The sequence below is a fragment of the Bos indicus genome, chromosome 11, assembly GCF_029378745.1.
Source record: "Bos indicus isolate NIAB-ARS_2022 breed Sahiwal x Tharparkar chromosome 11, NIAB-ARS_B.indTharparkar_mat_pri_1.0, whole genome shotgun sequence".
In the NCBI taxonomy this organism is placed as follows: domain Eukaryota; kingdom Metazoa; phylum Chordata; class Mammalia; order Artiodactyla; family Bovidae; genus Bos; species Bos indicus.
Window position 1 is genome coordinate 71762982 of NC_091770.1, and position 22923 is coordinate 71785904.

General features: G+C 46.1%; 1 protein-coding gene and 1 long non-coding RNA gene across 3 annotated transcripts in view; one reads left to right on the forward strand and one right to left on the reverse strand.

The window, feature by feature from the left end:
- The window catches only part of SLC4A1AP (solute carrier family 4 member 1 adaptor protein), a 75515-nt gene that overhangs the window by 11716 nt on the left and 40876 nt on the right, over nucleotides 1–22923 (reverse strand). The gene's annotated exons all lie outside the window — the stretch shown is intronic.
- On the forward strand, nucleotides 7682–14771 carry LOC109566274 (uncharacterized). Of its 2 annotated transcripts, none has more exons than XR_002181772.2 (3): nucleotides 7682–7984; nucleotides 8313–8737; nucleotides 11207–14771. It is a non-coding gene; the product is annotated as an uncharacterized lncRNA (long non-coding RNA). The 2 variants fall into 2 exon arrangements; XR_002181773.2 differs by having other exon boundaries at nucleotides 7684–7984; nucleotides 8566–8737.

The window sequence follows — 22923 nt, forward strand, 5'->3', positions numbered from 1 at the left end:
GAGATCCCCTCAAGAAAATGAGAAACACCAAGGGAACATTTCATGCAAAGATGAGCACAATAAAGGACAGAAATGGTATGGACCTAACAGAAGCAGAAGATATTAAGAAGAGGTGGCAAGAATACACAGAAGAACTACACAAAAAAGATCTTCATGACCCAGATAATCACAATGGTGTGATCACTTACCTAGAGCCAGACATCCTGGAATGAGAAGTCAAGTGGGGCTTAGGAAGCATCACTACAAACAAACTTAGTGGAGGTGATGAAATTTCAGTTGAGCTATTTCAAATCCTAAAAGATGATGCTGTGAAAGTACTGCACTCAATATGCCAGCAAATTTGGAAAACTCAGCAGTGGCCACAGGACTGGAAAAGGTCAGTTTTCATTCCAATCCCAAAGAAAGGCAATGCCAAAGAATGCTCAAACTACCGCACAATTGCACTCATCTCACATGCTAGCAAAGTAATGCTCAAAATTCTCCAAGCCAGCCTTCAACAGTATGTGAACTGTAAAGTTCCACATGTTCAACTGGATTTAGTAAAGGCAGAGGAACCAGAGATCAAATTGCCAACATCTGTTGGATCATAGAAAAAGCAAGAGAGTTCCAGAAAAACATCTACTTCTGCTTTATTGACTATGCCAAAGCCTTTGACTGTGTGGATCACAACAAACTGTGGAAAATTCTTCAAGAGATGGGAATACCAGACCACCTGACCTGCCTCCTGAGAAATCTGTATGCAGGTCAGGAAGCAACAGTTAGAACTGGACATGGAAAAGACTGGTTCCAAATTGGGAAAGGAGTACATCAAGGCTGTATATTGTCACCCTGCTTATTTAACTTACATGCAGAGTACATCATGAGAAATGCTGGGCTGGATGAAGCACAAGCTGGAATCAAGACTGCTGGGAGAAATATCAATAACCTCAGATATGCAGATGACACCACCTTTATGGCAGAAAGGGAAGAATTAAAGAACTTCTTGATGAAAGTGAAAGAGGAGAGTGAAAAAGTTGGCTTAAAAACTTCAGAAAACTGAGATCATGGCATCTGGTCCCATCACTTCATGGCAAATAGATGGGGAAACAATGGACACAATGACAGACTTTATTTTCTTCGGCTCCAAAATCACTACAGATGGTGACTGCAGCCATGAAATTAAAAGACACTTGCTCCTTGGAAGAAAAGTTATGACCAACCTAGATAGCATATTAAAAAGCAGAGACATTATTTTGCCACCAAAGGTCCATCTAGTCAAAGCTATGGTTTTTCCAGTAGTCATGTATGGATGTGAGAGTTGGACTATAAAGAAAGCTGAGCGCAGAGGAATTGATGCTTTTGAACTGTGGTGTTGGAGAAGACTCTTGAGAGTTCCTTGGACGGCAAGGGGATCCAACCAGTCCATCCTAAAGGAAATCAGTCCTGAATATTCATTGGAAGGACTGATGCTGAAGCTGAAACTCCAATACTTTGGCCACCTAATGTGAAGAATTGACTCATTTGAAAAGACCCTGATGCTGGAAAAGATTGAAGGCAGGAGGAGAAGGGGATGACAGAGGATGAGATGGTTGGATGGCCTCACCGACTCAATGGACATGAGTTTGAGCAAGCTCCAGGAGTTGGTGATGGACAGGGAGGCCTGGCGTGCTGCAACGTTTGGGGTCACAAATAGTTGGACATGACTGAGTGACTGAACTGAACTGAAATGAAAGAACATTTTGAACATAAGCAATAGCTTTATAAAGAAACTAAGCAAAATAAAAACTGTGACAAGTGTTAACTGCAAGAAAATCACAAAGTCAGAGGGAATATAATTATATAATACTATTTTTCAGCAGTAAATTATATTTACAAAGTCATAAGATAAGCATTTGCAACAGGGGGAAAGGAGGCTCTGCTGCGTCCCAGGATGTGAGTCAAGTCCCAGTGTTGTATGGTTGTACAGTTTCACATTTGACTACTAATTTTTAAAATCACGTCTACACCTATATGGGAACATGAGAAAGGGGAAATATAAGAGAACTAACGCCTCAATTACCATGGAGAAAATCAACAGATAGTATCTGTCAAGTCCATGCATATAAGGCAAAGCAAAGTCAAGACCTAACTGATTTAACCAGTAAAGATGTAATTAGCCACCTTGAGACTTAGACAATGTTTTACTCACATAGACAGCAAAGGAAGAAGCCAAAGGTGCCAGTTCCCTGTGCTCCTGGTCCCATACACCAGTCAAACAAACTGAAACAGAGGGGGCTGGATGACTGAAACATGAATTGTGGGGTGTGCATTAACTGTGGGGCCAATTCTAGACTGTGGCTAAGCAGTTTTACACCATCTGTAGCTCTATTCTGAGGTGTGACACTTGAGTGATTTAGAAAACAGAAGTAAGGACTGTTTTCTAGATCATAACCAGAAACATCAAAGAGATAAAAAGATGGGATAAGAAAGAAGTGGCAAGAGTCTGATAGTAAGAATTCTGGAAGAAAGTGAAAAGGGTGACAAAAAGTAATTTTTTTCAAAGAATATGTGATAATTTTCCAGAAATGAGATAACAAATGAGATATCAAAAACATTATCAAGAGAATATCAAGAATAAATTTTAAAGTTTTGAAGTCAAGACAGAAAAAGAACTGATTACCTAAAGCCTGGGGGTGTGGAGGCAAGAATACTGGAGTGGGTAGCCATTCCCTTTTCCAGGGGATCTTCCCAACCCAGGGATCAATCCAGGGATCAAACTTGGCAGACAGATTCTTTACCATCTGAGCAACGAGGGAAGCTCATTATGAGATGGCCCCTAGTAAATACTTTCAGTTGGATTAAAAAAGGGAGTATGCACAGCCTTCCACAGGAGCAGATCTGTAACAAAGTCACGAAAGAGAGGCAAGTCTCCAAAAGAATTATGGGTACAACATTGGAGACACAGAGTTGACTGAAATCAAACAGTTCTTTAAAAAAAAAAAAAAAGGCAAAGTTTTTGAGAAAATTGCATCACCAAAAGAACTACCAACCTGTACAAAAAGAAACTGTGACAGTTTAGGATATAAAATGTCCTTTGAGTCCACACCAGAGAGTGAGTGCCTCTCTAAATTTTGTTAATGAGATTTAAAGAATTGTTAGCACAGAAAAGCTGACTAATACTTTATGGAAATGTTCTAACGTAAGCAAAATAAAGAAAATAATATAATGATGCTCCCTATACCCATTATAGAAGCTTCAATAAGCAGCAGCATGTAAGGAACGTTATTTCAGCTCTATCCCCACTCACTCCTCCGTCTTTGTCTTAGATTATTTTGAAGCAAGTCCAAGATTCCTTATTATTTACGCTGTGAATATTTCAGTACACGTCCAGAACAGCTAAGGACTCTCTTTAAAAATAACCACAGTGTCGTTATCACACATTTTTTTCTTGCCTTGAACCTATTCTTTTTAAAAATGGTGGTTAAAAAAATATATAACATAAAATTTACTGAGTCATTCTTAAGCATACATTTCAGTAGCGTCAAGTATTTTCACCTTATTATAAACAGATTTCCAGAACTTTTTCATCTCACAAAACTGAAATTCTATACCCATGAAACAACAGCTAATCCCTGGTAACCACCAGTCTACTTACTGTCTCTATGAATTTGACTATTTTAATTACTTCATATAAGTGGAATCATACAGTATAGGTCCATTTGTGACTGGCTTACTTCACTTAGCTTAATGTTGTCAAGGTTTATCCATGCTGTGGCACTGTATATTCCACCTGTGTATATACCGCCTTTTGTTTATTCATTCATCCGTCAGTGGATATTAGGGTTGCTTCCACTTCTTGGCTATTGTATCACACTGAAAATGTTTTTATCAAGTTTGTTTTTATCCAATTGTATTTGTTCTATATATCTTTTAAGTCTCTTTTAATTTGTAAGGTTCTTCCTTTTTTATTCTTCATATATACTTACATTATGTATATTAAATATTATATTTAGTATATGTTAAATATATTTAAAATTCTATTTCTCTATTATATCTATTGAATTGTATCTTTTTTTGAGAATTTCTGGATTTTGGTCTGGATTTTTATGATTGCCTCTTTGTGTATTCTTTACATCTTTTTCTGGACCCTGTATTTCCTGTGAATCAGTAACAAATACAGAATTTTTATCTGATTCAGGTTCAGCTTTTGACCAGAATACTTAATAGACAGTGTTGTAGACTTTCATCAGGAGGCATATTATATCTGAATGCCTCTCTCTGTGACTTTATTGACCATAGATATACCATGATTGATTCAATGACTCTCTTACTGACAGACAAAACAGAATAGAATTCAAGGTAAAAAGCATTATAAGGATAAAAGTGGGACATTTCATACTGATAAAAGGAACAATTTACCAAGAAGATGTGATAACTGGGAATCTGAATGGTTTCAACATCACAGTCTTAAAATATATAAAGCAAAATCCAAAAGAGTCACAGAGAGAATTTTACAAGTCCATAAAGATATTTTCTCGATTTGTATCATAAAATATGGTTAGCAATATCTCACCCAGGGTCTCAGAATGCTTTTAAGATGCAGCCGTTGCAGACTGACTTCCTACTTCTAGTCTTATCCATCCAATCCATTCTCCACACTGCAGCCAGACTGCTTTCTCCAGAGCACACACTGGACCATGCTTAGAATCCCGCAGTGACTCAACAGGTGCTAACAGGACTTTGCTGCTCTGGCTCCACGTGTGTCCTCAGCCACCTTTCGCACCACTCCTGCTTTCCCTGTCTTCCCACCAGTCATGCTGCACAGGTGTGCAGCTCCTCAGCATGAACCACGGTTTCTCCCACCCTGGACTTCATGCTATTTCCTCTACCTGGACACTGCTCATCTGTCCTCTTCTTCTTCTCCCCGCTCTTTTTTCTTCTTCTTCAGGATAACTCCTTCTAATCACTTTGGGCTCAGCTCAGGCATGACCTTGTCCAGTGGTCTTTCTTGGCTCCTCCAGATGGGGTGTTCCCTTACCCCCACTGTTCCCTAACACAGAATGTATCAGCCTGCTAGCCTCAGGCCTTTTCTTTCTCTACTCTAGACTGGAAGTTAATCCTGAAAGGCCAAGATTGTGGAGGTTTTTGGTTACTGTGTTCTCAATCCTTAGCACATGCCTGATATACAAAGAAGCTCAATAACTGTTTATTAAATAAATGAATAGTGGGCAGAGGGAGGGATTATATTACCGGGGAAGAACAGAAGTCTTAAGATGGTCAAGAAACAATTCAGAATCAGATGGAGGAAAACTTCTTAAAGTCTGGCCTCTTAACCAGAGCTCTGGCCCTAAGGTCTCAGGGAACCATAAACAGTTGCCTAAAACAGAGCTGCCCATGTCTCTCACATGCGAAGGAAAAAAAAAAAAAGATGATTTTTGGAAGTCTTATAAGCAAAGCAGTGCAAATGGGAGCTTCTTGGAGTTCTTCATCTAGGACAGTCAGTGAGCTGGGTGGTCAAAAGCATGTAGGATGGTGAGAGGTAAGTGTGTTCCTAACATTAGCCCTGTCCTCCCAGGTTTCTTCCCCCCAAAACCCACGCTCAGTATGTGCTCAGGTGACCCTGGAAAGGAGCCTGCCTTCCCCACCCCTCTCCACTATGCCCTGCAGGGTGAAAGCGGGTTTTCTGGATCGGAAAACTCTATCCTGGGATCGGGGAGGATACTGGGGGGAGGGGACAATGCAGAAGGGCAGGGGGATAACAGATGAGGCTAAATTAATTTTGGAAACCATTAAATCTTTGAAACGAGAGCGTGTTTTCAGCAGGGACAGTGAATCACTGTGATTTGCAGAAACAGGCACAAAGCAATTAGCCATCTGGATGCTGTGGCTTCCAGTCCCCCCAGCGGAAACTTCAAGTGAGCGGAAGGCTGGTCATTACCCAGTCCAGACCCAGCTCTCCAGTCCCCACAGATAAGTCTGTGCCTCCAGCCAGCTCGGAGCCCAGAGGCCTAGGACAAAGGGCAACTTGGCAAAAGTCACAGAAAAAAATGGGCAGGAAATGCAATACCAGCCACAGGGAGCCAGCACTACTTCCTTCTTCCTGTGAGCTCCCCTCAAAATCCATCCTGACAGAGTGAGTTAGTTCATCCACTCAATACGCATTTGTTAGTCACCTACTATCTCCCAGGCTTTGTGTTAGCACATAGATTACATCAAGACACACACATGATGAGTTCCATGGGTGGCACAGTTTCAAGGGGATCCACGGTAGTCCGTGTGAACAATACTCCCGGAAGTTACAGAGCAGAGGAGCCTTGCTGGGAGACAGTAGCATCTTGTTTTAATTAAACAAAACAAAAAACCACCCATTATAAAGAAACTGTTATCTTTTTTAGTCAATGAGGAAATAAAAGCTGAAAGAGAAGGCATAAACTTGCTCAAGGTAAGTTGCATGATTAAGAATGGAACTCAGAATCCCGTGCCTGTTCCTAGATGAGCCTTATTTGCCAATTGCTACTCTATCTGACTCATCAAGTTGTGAGAACCAAATACTATACGTGGATGTGAATGGATTTATAGAGTGCCATACACAGTGGAGCTATTTTTATAAGGCAGTTACCCTTCCTCCTCTGACGCCCTGCCATCCTCAGGCACTGCTCCTCCATTCATTCCCAAAAACTGCCAGGAACACTGGACAAACCCTTCCAGGAAAAGGGTCAGCAAGCCTCTCCAGAAGGAAGGAACACGTACAACCGACCAGGAAAAGGGCTTCTGCTCAGGGAAGCTTGACTGGTCTGAACTGTGCCGTGATTCGCAACCAGCAATGGTTCTGGCCTGCACCATGTGTGGTAAAAAGGCCAATGGAGCAAGATCCTGCCATAGGAGACAGCTTCCAGCAAAGGGAGAGAAGCCAGGAAGGGAGACACCACCCAGACTGACCAGAGGTGCCCGGGTCCTCTTGCCTGTCTGAGAGGAGGTGGGACCAATGACCAGCCACTTCCTGCTGCATGTGTGGGTAAAGAGTTGCCTCTCCAGTGCCTCAGCTAAGCGCTACTTCACCCAGCTCAGGACTCTGCTGAGGCCTCGGAGGCCCCAGACCTGGACAATCAGAGGGTTTTCATTTTCTGTTTGCATCTGCAGTCCTCCCAGCTGCTGCTGGGAGTACCAGCCTTCTGACCAGGGAAAAGTTGAGGGGCATGCAGAGAGCCCAGATCTGGAGGAGATTACCTGGATGAGAAGCCCAGTTCTGCCTGTCCCTGGCCAGGACCTTGGGCGAGGCTACCGACCTCTCCCCTCGCTTTCTTCACGTTTAAAATGGGGTTAATGCTTCTGGCCTCAGCAGGATGGTGGTGAGGCCTGAATGAGATCACAGGTGCCCTTGGGGAATAAGCAGGTAATGGAACTAGTGAAGAGAGTTTCCGCAATAAAGTTTTCTGATTTACAATGGCTGCCAACGTGAAAGGCAGGCTCAGGGTTGCCAAATCTTTCTAATTGTCAAGAAAAATCAGAAGTCTGGATTTTTATGTGAACTTGTTCAATTGTCAACAGCTAGTGAGGGTAGAACACAGCATACCTGCTGGTGATCAGTGCATGAACTCAGGTGATGTCCACTTGCCTGCTGGCCTCTGGGCTCACTCTGTATTTCCTTCCTCCTCTCCCTGCTCTGCTTCTGGTTGGCTCCCTAAGGCACCACCCTCCCCAGGTGGTTACAGTTACCACACTGTAAACTGAGCTGGGGTTGGCTCAGCGCTGGCTGTGGCCTGAACCCAAGGCCCTGGAGCTGAGCGGACCCATGTTCTCAACAGAAGCAGGCCCAGTCCCAGACAGCCACCTGGAGGGCCCACCAAGCTTCTTCCCCGGGAGGGTGAGGTCAGGGTGAGGAACATGGATCTTCAGCCACAAAATGAAGGAAGGAATGAACGAACAAACAAGCCACTACTGCCTAAGGCAGAACTTTTCTGGGCAGCTGAGGGGCAGGATCAAAGACTCTGCAGCCCTCAGTCCTGTTGATGGAGCTCCTGCAAAGGTAGGCGGGGCCTTGCGCTGGGAGTCCTTGAGGAACACACAGGCTCAGGGCCAAGTGAAGCCAGCCGCCTTCCAGCCCCCCATCTCCACTTTCAGCCTCTGATTAGAATCAGGCTGCAGCCTCCTCCCCGAGAGCCTTCCAGAGAACCGGGCTGGGACCTCCGGAAGCTGGAGTGCAGGGCGTGGGGGAGGGAGGGGTGAAGGGGTGGGTTCTTGCATCAAAGTCCTTCCCAGAAAGGGGCAGCTCCTTCCTAGCACTGGGCCTGCTGGTCTCCCCCCACCCGCCCTTTCCCGGACATCCCGACGTCTCTCTCTGCTGCCTTTCCCAGGCGGGGCCGGGCTGGTGGAGCCCTCAGTGAAGCCACAACGGGAAGCACTTGGCCTCGAGACACACCCTCGTGTTCTCTCTTGGCTGTTCCTGGGAAAGGGTGACGGACAAGCCCCCACAGAGCCTCTGTCGTTCTCGGGGCACTTCCCAGTAAATCCGCCAAGTGGGGAAGCTGGCAGCCCAGGTTCCTCCTCTGGCTTCCCCTGAGCCCCTCACCGGAGGTTGTGCCTGGCCCGGGCTCCTCCTCTCTGCAGCTGCGGGACCTGACCTCGGTGCCCACCAAACGGACCATACAAGCTCAGCCAGCCAGACAGCAGATAAATCGGAACTGAGGAGCATTTCACAAAGCCACTAAAGGATAAACAAAGGCTGAGAAACTATTCCAAACTGGAAGAGAATATGACAACGAAATGCAATGCGTGCAAGGTACTTAACCTCTCTGAACTCTGATTTCTCACAATGGATCCTTGTGAGGATTAAATGAATTTACAGTCCATGTAACATGCTTAGAGCAATGTCTGACACAGAGTACACACTAAGTATTACTATTTTTTACCTATCATTACGTCAACCCTCTCTTTTAGCAAGTGAACCTCCAGTTATTTAACTCCAATAATAATATAGGGCTTCCCAGGTGGTACAGTAGTAAAGAGGCCGCCTGCCAATGCAGGAGACTCGAGACGTGGGTTCTATCCCTGGGCTGGGAAGATCCCCTGGAGGAGGAAAGATCCGTATTCTTGCCTGTGAAATCTCATGGACAGAAGAGTCTGGTGGGTTACAGTCCATGGGGTCACAAAGAGTTGGGCATGATTTACAGACTAAACAACAACAAATATAGAGCAAGGTGGGATGCCCAGGGCTCCAGGGATCACAGAAGCAGGCTGACTGCCAGAGTTGGAGCCATGAGCCCCTTCCAGCCAAGCCCTGGGAGTGGGAAGCAGTCAAATAAAGGCGCCTCCTTACTTCCGGGAGTCCTCACTCATGTCTGATTCCCTTCTATCAGGAAGTCATCCCCCAGGGGCCTGGGGCTGTGCCCACACAGCTGTCTCCTCCCTTGCAGGGAAAGCTGTGATGGGAACACTTTTCTCTAGAGAGGAAATGGGCAGGGACTGACATTTGTGTCCCACCAGTATGCAAATCATCTTGTGAGACAAGTGATTTTGCAGGAAAACACATCCTGTTCCCTCTATCACGTTTCCTTTGACGTCTGGGGGAACCTGTTGGGGTGGTCAGGGTCAGAGAGACTGTTCTGGGAGCTCCTGATCACCAGCCCGTATACCCCAGGAGCCAGAGGGCTGGTGAAAGCCAGAGCCTGTAGGCTGGACACCCTGGTCTTGGCAGCTGAAAAGGGAACTGGCCTACATCCCCTCTCTAGCCTGGTTCCTCCAGCCAACAGGGAAGAGAGAGGAGCCCAGTGGAGCAGTGTCTGCGGAGCCAGTCACCTGGCTTCCAGGGCTGACTCAGCCCATAATCCACTATGGACAAGTCATTTCTGTCTCTAGGTCTTAGTTTCCTGATCTATAAAGTGAGACAGTTAGATCAGTTGTTTGCAACTTGGGGAACATAGATCCTTAAATGATAAATGGGCCTCAGGAGGTTGGTGCTGCCCACAGTTGCATGCACATGTCTATGCATGTGCATATTTTTCTGGGGAAGTGTGCAAAGCTGTCATCAGTTAATGGTGAGGGGAGAAGTCTGATAATCAGACAAAAGGTTTGGTGATCTCTGTGGTCCCTTGAGCTGACTGCTAGGTAAATGGAAGCTTCTTGAGGGCAAGGATGTGACTTATAACAACAGCATAACATGGCATCTGACACCCAGGAGATGCTCATTAAATATTTCCAATGAATGAATGAAATGCTGGGTAAAGATGACAGCAAAGGAGGGAGGTGTTCACCAGGGTGTAATCCCAGCTGTGTGAGTTGAGGTGGCCAGCGATGACGAGGCTGGGGAGGGGACAAGGTGGTGGGAAACGAAAGAAATGTATCTGAAAACCCACCCTAGACTGTGCACAGTCCGTGGGCTATCTGGCTTGGGTTTCTCATCTCTACCAGACATACACATCTCTAGCTCCTCTTGGTTCCTTAGGGAAAACTGAGCCAAGCTAGACTCAACCCAACGTACAGCAACTAAATCGGTTTGGTTGCCACAATTAAAATTCTCAAGTTTCTCCAACCAGAAGAATCCATAGAACCTAAAGAGTGTAGACTCCCTGCCTGATCTCTGAGGGTCACTAGAGCACCTGCAGGAGTGAGAGTAAGGCAGTGAGTGAGTGCTAAGTCACTTCAGTTGGGTCCAATTCTTTGTGACCCTGTGGACTATAGCCCACCAGGCTTCTCGGTCCATGGCATTCTCCAGGCAAGAATACTGGAGGGGGTTGCCATCATTCCCTTCTCCAGAGGGTCTTCCCAACCCAGGGATCAAATTCGGGTCAGCAAACAGGGGCAAGCCAACTCCTCATCTGGGACACCACCAGCTTTGCCATTTCAGCCTCCACCCTCGTGGCCCCACTGGGACCCCTGGCTGAACTCCTTCACCTTGTAGCATCTTTATGCTTTCTTTCTCCACTCACACCTTCTCCTTTGCCTACAACTATACACTGGTTTCTACGTTGGCCTCTCCTGGCCTTAATTAAAATGCCTTCACAAGTTTTTTTATGGCCTGGTAAAATGCTTGTGATTTGGTGTTATGTGAGGAAAAAAAGAGAGAGAGATACAAATTGTGTATCTACAGTAAAGCCTCACCCCCCTAAAATAAACTAATATTAATAGGAATATGGATGCTGTATACATTACAATGTTATATGATTTATATATTAATGTATATGTCTAATATTATAATACTTCAGTGCTGTGTCTTAAGACCATATTATTTCTCCCCTATTTCTCCATTCAGGAAGTGCGCTTAAGTGAGAGGCATGCTGGGAACTCAACAGCTTGCCTGGCAGGGAAGACTATAAACAGGAAAACCACATGGCCTGGAACACCGAGGTTCTGGGCAGGCATGCTCTGGAGCTGGCTAAAGGAAGCTCATTCTGCCATCGTGCTCTTGGGAGGCCAGTCCTGGGAAGAAAGGTTCCAGCTGGTTGCACCCTTCCAGGGAGGACCTCAGCCCACAGGGAGTAGAGAGGTGGGGTGGGCGCAGGACCCAGCAGGATCCAGTTATCTTGCAGAGGGGGTGACAATGGCTAGAGTCAGGTCTGGGGCTCAGAATTGAGGCTTCCATGCCTGTAAGACCAGGGGCAGAACGGTTGTTCTCTGGGGCAGAGGCGAGCATCCAGCAGCAAGATAGGAAGGAGGAAGGGGTCTCCAGTTGTCCTGGGGCTCACCTCGTAGGCTAGATACAGCTGGGAAAGTTTTTGAGGAAGAACTGGACGTCATATCCCTCTTTCTCCTCTGCAGGCTGACTTCTAGCCTCACCTGTTTTCTGGGACCATTCTCTTTCCAAAGCCCCATAGGCATCCTTCCAACAGCACCAGTGTTAACATTGCAGGGGTAGGGGAAGGCCTTCCTAGAAGCTTTTGTACCCTTGGTTTTCTTGACCTCTAGCTGTCTGTCATTGTTCCTTTGAGACCACTCCTTCTTTTCCTTGGTACCCTTTACAAACCCTTCCCTCCCTGCTGGGGTTACCCCCCAAGATTCAATCCTTGGGACTCTGCTCTTCTTTCTTCAGGGGCCTCTCTTCGAAAACCACACCCTCATTATGGTTGTGGCTGATGCCTCCATGTTTACAATGGATAGTGAAGGAACATGGTCACGGCGTCATGGAGAGACTGTTTAGGAGATCCTCGTCACTTTGCAGAGGAGGAAAGGATCTAGATGAGTTAGGTGACTCCCCCCAACGGGTCTCCCATCCTGGGTGACCTGGGCCTTTTTGCCACCTTCTCTTCTACTGTGTCTCCATCTCCCATAGCTGAACTGTGAGGTATTACACCAGCTAAAGGAGCATTTACAAACTCTCAGTAGCCTGGAAAGAAATCACCACTTAGTCATGAGTGGGTGTGAGCAACTGGGTTGAAGACATTCCCCCTGCCCAACCCCACACCTAGTCCACATCATCGTCAAACTGTCCCAGCCTGTGTCACGACCACTCCCTGGCCTTGGGAGAAGTCCCAAGCTGGTGGTTTGTCTTCCCTTTCCTTTGTTCTTCTGCCCTTGCTGAGAGCATTGGGAGGAGCTGCCTTTGCAGCTGTCCATTTGTAGATTACTATGAAAATAACCATAGACTATGGTAGTGTTGTCTCCATTCTACAAATATCTATTATACCAAGCAATGCTTTGGCCACCTGATGCAAAGAGCCAACTCATTGGAAAAGACCCTGATGCTGGGAAAGATTGAAGGCAGAAGGAGAAGGGAGCAAAAGAGGATGAGATGGCTGGATGGCACCAATGACTCAATGGACATGAGTTTGAACAAACTCCAGGAGCTAATGAAGGACAAGGAAGCCTGGCGTACTGCAGTTCATAGGGTCGCAAACAGTCAGACACAACTAAGCAACTGAACAACAACAACTGTATTCCCAGAACTTCCATGGGTGAACTTCCAGTGAGCAGAACAAATCCTTATCCTATATCGTCATAGAAATATACCGGATGAAGCATTTCAGCCTTGGATGACACCTACATAAATCCACAACAATGCTGGCTCAAAAGCTTTCACTATAGGGACTTATCATGTTGCCTGTCTAGAACAACACCTCCCTCCTTTAGGGGAACTCCTCTTTCACCATTCCAACATGTAATTATGGAAAGAGCTGCCAATCAAATGTATTGCCCAGGTTCACAGAGGTGAGTGTGTAACCCGGTTGGGGCCAGTCATAGAACCCTAGGAGCTCCTTGGCTACAGAGCTTGGTCTAGAAATAGTCACATGACCAAAGTTAAACCAATCAGAATGCTTCCGTAGCTTTTTCATTTTGAGCTTTAAAAATTAAGTCTAAATACATAATTTGTTATCATTGAAAAAATTCAAGCCTGCTAGTCTCCTGTGACCGCCCCCCCAACCCCTAATCTTAGTCCCTCACCAGAACTTTCTCTATGCATTTGGGCACATTTAGAAATATGTTATAAACATACACACAGACATACCTTCAAACTTTTGTTTTTGTTTATACTTAAGTGACACCATATTGTATGTATCATTCTGCAAATTACTTTCTTCATTTACCAAGATATCTTAGGGGTTTATGTCAGTGTATATTTCACTCTTTTTAAGTTTCCATGTTTTCAGAGTATAAAAGATACTATAAAGATGGACCTTTAAGTTATTCCTAATTTTGTGCTACAAACAGCACTTCAGATAACACCCTTGCCTATATTCCCTTATGTACACGTGTGAGAGTTACTGGTCAGGGTTTTGAGAAGTGGCATCATCAGAGTAATAATATTCATTTGTTTTTATAGTTTGCAAATTGTTTTTCTTTTTTTTCCCTTTGGCTGCATTGGTAGCTCTGTTGGTAAAGAATCTGCCTGTAATGCAGGAGACCCTGGTTTGATTCCTGGGTCAGGAAGATCCCCTGGAGAAGGGAAGGGCTACCCACTCCAGTATTCTTGCCTGAAAAATTCCATGGATAGAGAAGCCTGGCAGGCCCCTGTCCATAGGGTCACAAAGAGTTGGACTTGGACTCGACTGAGGAACTTTCACTTTCAAGGCATGCGAACTTCCCCAACCAGGAACTGAACCCACGCCCCCTGCAGTGGAAGCAGAGTCTTAACCAGTGGACCACCAGGGAAGCCCTTTAAAATCACAATAGAGGGAATTCCTTGGTGTTTCAGTGGTTCAGACTCTGCACTTTCACTGCCCCCGACCCCATAACCCAGCGTATGGGTTTGATCCCTGTAAGGAAATGGCAACCCACTCCAGTGTTCTTGCCTGAAGAATCCCAGGGACAGGGGAGCCTGGTGGGCTGCCGTCTATGGGGTCGCACAGAGTCGGACACGACTGATGCAACTTAGCAGCAGCAGCAGCAGCAGGGAACTAATATTCCGCAAGTCACACAGCAAGGCCAAAAAAAAAAAAAAAAGAATAGAGTCAACTGTCCCTCTAAAGTGGCTGGGACAAGTTACACCCCCTCCAGCAGTATATCAGAGCATTAGCGTCTCTATTTTCCCCGTTCTTCACCAATAGTTGAGAGTATCAGAGTTGAACATTTTTGAAATCTGACGACTGAAAAATGGTATGTTGCTGTTTGCCAAGATGTCTCAGGGGTTTGTGTCAGTGCTGGCACTGGTGGGAGGAGTTCTCTCTACTCTGGCACAGCCCTGAGAGCTTCAGGGAACCAACACCCAAAAGAGGAGGGTGAGTCCTGAGGGCGTCCATGAACCCAATTGTTCCCTCTGCTGTCTCCACAGTCAGCTTAAGTGAACTAATGCCTCCTCCTTTGGGGCCCAAGCTAATTACAGCTGTGTTTCTATTACTTTGAGCCAAAAGATCAAACTCCTCATTAAAAAGTATAGATGGCCATCGTGTCTGTTATTTTTGTCACTGAGTTCACAAAGCTTACACTAATTCTCTTGTCTCTCTCAATGTTCCTTTTTTCTTTTCTCTTCTTTTCCATTCCTTTCCTCTCTCCTTGCTCTCCTCATTCACACATCTCTTGCCCTAGGCACCATATTCAGGTATCCAGATCTCACAGGAAGGTCCTTTCCAGGAAGGGTAGGGTAGAGCAGCTACCCTATCTGGGAACAGCAGATGTAGAGTATTTGCCTGACTGGTTGGAGTCTTTGCAGAGTGAAAACCGACATACTCAGAACCCAGTTTCTCTGCTTTAGCCTTGTCAGAGATGGCCAAAATCAACGTTAATGGAAGGGCCTACATCTCTGTTTTAAGGGAGAAAGTAAAAAAATAAGAAAGGAAGAGAAAGAGCAAGAAAGAAAGACACAGTAAAAGGATCAGCTCTCCCTCTTTGGTTTAATTAACATACCCCCCAACAGTGAGTGAAAACTCATTTTGTTAAAAAATCTACATAGTGGTTGCATTAGAGACAGATACAGCATAAACACATAAACACAGGCTGTCAATGTTCTTTTGATGGTAGTATGTGTTTATTGTTTTGTTTTATTAACAAAAGTGTGAGAATAAGATGCTAAATCACATCTGATTCGGACTAGAGGGGCACAGCTCAAGCCTTCCTCCTGTAAACACGCTGGGCTTGCTCTTCTGCTGGCTGACCCAACCACTGAGAGCAAGCCGCTGTCAAGTGTGTTTCTCGTTGACATGACCTACGGTGCCGGAGGGTTCTGAGAACAATTCTTTTCAGATACAAGGTCATTTCACCCTGGAATAATTCTGAGAAGCAGAAATGGAATAGGGACAGCATCCCCATGTCAGAAAGTAGGGACCTTGCAGAAAGAGACTGTGTCCTTTGAGACCAAACAGTGACAGCAGAATGACTCAAAAGCCCTCCCTCCCAAGAGTGGACATCTGAGAGAAAACTGCCGGAGAAAGCCTGGCTAGGCTGGGAGCTTGAGGTGGGAGGCAGAGCAGTGGGAGGCAGGTGCACCCCCAGGATGGCTGCAGGGCCAAAACAGGGACTTGGGAGAAGGGTGTCCTACACTGAGGACTGATTCAGAGTGAGAGCCTGTGAGGGGGTTGACAGCCTCTCATCATGGCCCCATAAATCTTTAGTTCAATACCACTACCCTATACACACATGCCCTACCCCACCCCTATGTCTGGAGGAAAAAGTTTTTTTCTAGAAACTGGTAAAGGGGCTGAATTTTACATTCTATTTGCTGGGGTCAAGATAGCTCACAAGCAAGAGAAGGCAATCTGTGAGGTGTCAGTGTATGCATATTTGTTCTATCCTTAAGCATCCCCAGGGCTTCCTTGGTAAAGAAACACTAAAGAATCTGCCTGCAATGCAAGAGACCTGGGCTCAATCCCTGGGTTGGGAAGATCCCCTGGAGATCCTTCTCCAGGGGCAACCCACTTCAGTATTCTTGCCTAGGAAATCCCATGGACAGAGGAGCCTAGCAGGCTACAGTCCACGGGGTTGCAAAGAGTTAGACCCAACTGAGTGACTTTCACTAAGTATCTCCAATATCTAGAATGGTGATTGGCACACAGCAGATACTCAGAAAATATTTGTGGAGTAGATATATACCATTCCTCATGTACGCACTCTTCACTGTGACCTCCTCCTTCAAAGTCTGCTCAGCATTCACCAAGACTCTGCTGTGACTGAGCCAGATCCTCACTCAGAGCACTCAGTGCCCAGCCCTGCTGCCCCAGGGAGGTCCTCACCAAGATTTCTGCTCCCCTCTCCTGTTGGAGAGGCTGGGAGATAAGATGTATCCCGAGAAAGCTCTCTAAGCTCTGCCAGTGAGAGCGGGGCAGGGGGTGGGGTGGGGAGGCCCACCTTTTTTGCTTACAGCCAGGGCAGGACAGAGGACTTGTCCACTTGGTCCGCCTGGTTCTCAATGCAAGGCCTCAGGTCTGCCCCCTACTGTGGGAACGAAGGAACTTCGCCCAGAGCACCAACTCCGAGCTGTAGCACTTTGCTCTGTGCCAGGGTGAAGCAGCCACTCTCACGTGTGTTAGGATAGGTGACTCTGGGCAAAGACCTAACCTCTCTCAGCCCCAGGTCGCTCATCCATAAAGGAGGAGGCAGCTCCCTTTCTGCACCCCTGACCGTGACTTGGTGAGGGTCAAATGAGCTCAGACATGGGAAAGCACCTTGAACTCTAAAGCCCAGGCCAGATGTGGTGCTGCTGTTTTCTAACATAGGCCTCTGAACAAACACACACCTACACTACCCCAAGTGCAGAGCTTATACCTTCATTTTCCTCCAGTCCTCAGCCTGGGCCCCACTGTGCAAGCTGCTGGTGGCTGGGAGCGGTAGGCTCCTGGGGCCACCAACTGGGCCTGGATGCAACTGACACCTTGGGGGATGCTGATGGCCGGAGCAGGAGAGCCCCGGTCCCCTCACTAGTTAGGCCTCACAAGCAGAGGCAGCAAGCTGTCTATCCAGGTGGGGAGCCACAGACATGTGGAAGGTCACAGTAGCTTGGGTTCGATGCTAGTTAACCAGAAGGTGGGAGGCCATCAGGGCAGGCATGTCTCCCCATGCAACCCTGAGCCCCACATGAAGTCCCAGGGGAGGCTGAGGGATGCAGAGGCTGGGTCTTATCGTGACCTCAGACAAAGGAAAATCCCTGAGGCCTTAGTAGGCAGGAGGTAGTGAGGCACCTCCATGGATGTCTGTCCTGTGTTTAGCAAATAAAAATACAGGACAGATACCCAGTCAGACCTGAATTTCAGATACACATCAAATACTTTAAAAATATAAGTATATCTCATGTTTGGGATATACTAAAAAAAAAATTTTTTTTTTTTTTTTTTCAATCTGAAATGCAAATTTAACTGGACATTCCCTATTTTATCTGGAAGTCCTGTCACCTCCACCAATGCCCGAGGGTAAAACGGCTCAGGAAGCCCGGCCCCTTCCCAGAGCCTGGAGCCACAGCTCACTGGAGGTTCCGGGAACTCTCCCAAGAGGCCACTCACTGGCTGCCTGCCAAGACTGTGTCCTCAGTTGGTGACCCGCATAGCCCAGCACTGGGCAGAAGAGGAGAAGGACCACGACAGAAGGGGGAGCAAGGGGTTCCCTCGGGTGCTCATGCTTGCCTCTGTGAGGTGACAGTGGCACGTCTCCTTCACAGGGTCTTGTCCACACGGATGGAGGTCAAGGTGGGCAGTGCTCTCACTTACTGCAAGCCCTCTTCCTGAGCGGCTGTTGTTGCAGGGGCCACACATGCCTTCGTTCAGGGAAAGCAGGGAAAGCACTCCTTCCCTGGCTCAGCTCTTAAGTGTGGTGTCCCCTGTGTCCCTTCCTCTTCCCCAAAAGCCATCTCACCCTCTGCTTGGCTCCAGTCACCATCTACAGAGAGCTCCAGGCCTCTTTACAGGAATAAATTACAATTTTCTCAGGGTTGACATCATCCCAGGAGCCACTGCTCACAGGTAGATCATCCACTCTCAACTGAACCATGGAAATAGCCTCCTGGCTCCTTGGCATGCCACCCTCAGGTCCCCCACTTAAAACCTCTCATTGGAACCTCTCATTGGTCTTGGGATAAAGTCAAAACACCTCACCCATCTTCTGCTCTAAGGCAGGCACATTTCTTGTCATGTCACAAAGTGGCCAGCACTGTCCCTCTTCCCCAGCCCACTGTCCAGTCAAAAGCCTTGCAGTTGCCCTAACAGCTCTGCCCTTCCCCAGCAAGCCTCTTGCATCACAGCCCTCAATGCTCTTCATGAATTCCTTTAAAAATTTCCTTCATTTCTGTGACCTTCCATGTCCTTCCCTGTAGAATGGTGATGTTTACTACCCTGCCAGGCTTCTTAGAGTCCCAGAGAATCAAATGAGAAAAGGGATGTAAAACTATTTTGTAAGCTGGGAAGTTGTGAGATGCAAAGAACAGAATGACGGGTAATCCAGAGAGGCTTACAAGCCTCCCTATAAGCTGACCTCAGATGCCCACAGGAAGGACAGGGGACAACGAGGGAAAGGGACCAAGGAAGTGATGGTATGGAGCAGGTATTTGAATGGGTGGGTGGGTTGAGCCTCGATGGGGGCTGCTAGTAGAGCAGCCATAACGTCCACATGGGGTCTGGACCTGCATGGGGACTCCTGGGGAGGCAGGGTGGTGATGAGGGGTGTAGGAGAGGGGGCTGTGGCCCCTTCCTTCCAGCTCAGCAGGATGAGTCATCCGGAGCTGCCGGCCCAGATCTCACCTTCCTCCACTGGAGGCTGGGCTGAAATGGTCCAGAGGATGTGCCCAGAGCATGGAGACGGCAGTACAGAGGGTGAGTCACAGAGCTGAGTCAGAGCCCACTCAGCCCTTTTCAGGGCTCTGACGAAGGCTGTGCCAGCAGAGTGGCATTCTTCCAGCCTTGTCCCTTCATACACACACACACACACACACACACACACATTTCTCCAGATCAACTGGATTTCTCCAGATCAACTCAACATGCCTCCCCTGACTGCTAGCCTCACTTATTTCCCATTGTTTCCCAGGGTCAGTGAAATCCTACTGGTCTCCAATGTAACAGATTCACAGCAGGGGGAATGAGGGAGGGAGCTGGTCTAAGACACAGCCCCTCAACACTGGGACAAGCTGGGCAGTCACTGCTCGAATACCCCATGTCCTAGGGGGAAACACTGAGCCTAAAGATGTATCTATGAAGATTCTACCAACATTCTGTTTTCTTCTTCAAATTCATATGGAAGCTTTGACACATGTAAGCATAACCTGAGCTCATGGTCACAAAATAGGTTCCAGTCTGATCTGTCCATTTTCAGTATGAAGACTGACTTTGGGCTTTGAATCTGTAACAGAAAGAACAGCTTGCCTGTATCAGAGAAGATACAATAACAGGACTGGGATGACTTAGAAGTCATCAACTTCAATCTAACTGCTTCATTTATAGAGGTAAGAACTCAAATCCAGAGAGGAAAAAGGAAGCAAAGTCTTTTGATAATTTCCAACGATTCCACAGTTCTTAATGAATATAACATTTACTACAAAAATAAACCATATTACCAAAAAAAATGAAAAAGAAAAACTGCATTAATCCCAACACTCTTAACATATCAATGCTATCATTTTGCTACTATTTCTTTACTGTTTCTTTTTGTACAACTGTAACCATGGAATGAATGAAAGTTGCTCAGTCACATCCAACTCTTTTCAACCCCATGGTCTGTCCATGGAATTCTCCAGGCAAGAATACTGGAGTGGGTTGCCATTCCCTTTTCCAGGGGATCTTCCTGACCCAGGGATAAAACCCAGGTCTCCTGTATTGCAGGCAGATTCTTTACCAACTGAGCTACAGAGGGTTTCCAACTATAACCATACATGCATATAATTTTGTATATTACTTTTTCACTTGACTTTACTTTCTCAGCATTTCCACCATGTTATGAGAGTCTTCAAAACCATCATTTTTAATGACTATATAGTATTCCAGCATGAAGATGGTCATAATTTTTTTCAAGACTTGTTTAACCATTCTTTTATTGAAGGACATTTAAGTCATACCCAAATTTTGCCTATCATCATGCTAAATATTACTTTTCCACTTATTTCCTTGATTTCAATAGACTTCCATAAGTTGCTCTAAAGTAAAAAGTGTGAACATTTTTAAGTCTCTAAATATATGTTAACATATTTCTTTAAGATTGTACTACTTAGGGATTTCCCTGGTGGTCTAGTGGCTAAGACCCCATGCTCCCAACAAGGGGGCCTTGGCTCAATCCCTGGTCAGGGAACTAGACCCCACATGCTACAACTAAGAGTCTGCATGCCACAACAAAGATCAAAGATCCCACGTGCGGCCAAGACCTGGCACAATCAAATAAATAAATAAACAAAATTTCTTTAAAAAGAAAGATTGCACTAGTTAAACTATTGCCAGCAGAACAAAGGCCTATTTTCCCTGCCTCTTTACCCTCCATTTAATACCATGGCTTAAAATAAATTACTTCATCCATTTCAACAAGTTACCAAAATGTAAATGTTTCTACCTTCTGACTCACCAATTCCCCTGCTAGAATTAAGGAAATCATCTAGTGTGTACTGACATGTGCAAAGTTGTCCACTGTGGAGTATAATGGTGAGATACCAGGTATCTTAAAATGGAGAAGTGCATTAAAAGTCTATGCAGAGGGGCATTATTGGGGAAGACGTCAATGTTTTACTTTAAACACTTCTGTGTTGTTTTAATTCTTCCATGAGCATGTATTACTTTTTTTTTTTTTCTATTTTCTTGGCTGAGCCACATGGCATGTGGGATGTTAGTTTCCCAACAGGAATTAAATCCCTGCCCCTTGCATTGGAAGCACAGAGTCTTAACCACTGGACTGCCAGGGAAGTCCTGAGCACGTATTACTTTTATAATTAGCAATGACAAAGATATTTCCATATCGGAAAGAAAAAAAAAAAACCTTGCAGAAACCACCAAGTTTTCATTGCAGTAAGTGCTGGTTCAGTATATCAGAACCTCTGCCCTTAAGCCTTACATGACCTCAAATTTTCTGTCAAATGGTAATGATACTACTAATGTCATAGGGTTATTGTGTCACTTAAATGAGATCATTCCTGTAAAATGTTTAGCACAAAGCCTTGCATTTAGTAAGTATGAATAAATGTTAACTACATTATTATTTCCTTATGACATTTTTTTGAGTCCCCTACCCACAACCTTAGCCACTGTTTCTTACCAAGATTCCAATAACTCCCAGCCTCCAGGGAACAAAGCCTGCATGAAGCCACGTTAGCCACATACCTTCCCTGAGAATTCTGTTTGGCAAATCATCAGCCATTAACCCCAGAACAACACAAAGGCGTGATTCGGGAGGGAGCGAGTGGTCCACGTATGTGTGTGGGCAGTGCACTTGAGCGCGAATGAATGCCCCTTCATTCCAGATGGTGATGAGGACGCTCAGCACTTCAGACTGGCAAAAATGAGAACACTTGTTTTCAGAAGAGCAACAGCTGGGGGGAAAAACAACCCAGAGAAGTAAAAATAAAACTATCTGATTTTTTAAAAAATTGAAATTTCCAAGCACTCATCATGCTTAGAATCTCAAATACCTTATGCTTATTTTCAGAAAAAAAAAAAAAAAAATCCACTTTTTTAGAAAAAAAGAGCTGCGTAGAACAGCACTAAGCTGAGAGGCAATGGTGTGTGAAATTCAGTTAGGACCTGCAGTTAGACCCCCTGGGCCCAAAGCCTGGCCCTTCCCCTGACTAGCTCCGTGAATATGGCCAAGTTAATTCATCATTTTCTTTTTTTACATAATTAAAAAAATTTTGTTTTTCTTTGTCTGTTCCTCAAGGCATGTAGAACTTCTCCAACCAGGGATCAAACCCAAGCCCCCTGCAGTGGAAGGAAAGAGTCTTAACCTCAGTTTCATCATCCATAAAATGGGAACGATAAAGATACCTACTTCGTGGGGTTGTGAGGATTAGTGAGTTAATATGTACACATAAACGCTCTATAAGTAGTGTGGCCATTACTGTTTTTGTGCCTGGCTGTTTGCTCTGAGTATGTATGCACGGGAGAACCAACAGTCAGGGAACAGTTCTGAGAGTCCTCTCTATAGACGTGGCCATGGAAGGAGGGCCAGCCCAGGTCTGCAGGCAAAGGTTTTGTGTGGTCTCAAACCTTCCTGAGGCCAGAGTCTAGGTGAAGGACCCCCACCCCTTGCCTGGGGCCTTTCCCAAGGCACCAGGCCCTGGCAGTCTCATAGAGGAGGGAAAGGGGCTGGGCTTGGGGTGGTAGAGGGGTTACTACAGTCAGGCAGAGGGAGGCTGACCTTGAGCACTGCTGCTCCTAGAATGACCTCTGATTACGTGGCCCAGGAAGGCAGCAAGGACCTGCGGGCAGCTTCCTGTCTGGAGACCAAGGCCTTGCAGTCCAGGGGCTTGGAGGAGAGGGGCAGGGCCAGTGGGAGGGGGTGGAAGTGGAGGCGCTGCTGTAGGTGACAAGCCTGGAGGGGACTCTGGGGGAAGGACAGAGGAGGGAGGGGTGCTGAAAAGGTAGAGGGGGTGGCCAGGCTGAGGCAGTGGGCAAGGTGAGAGACCGAAGGTGCTGGAAGGAAGAG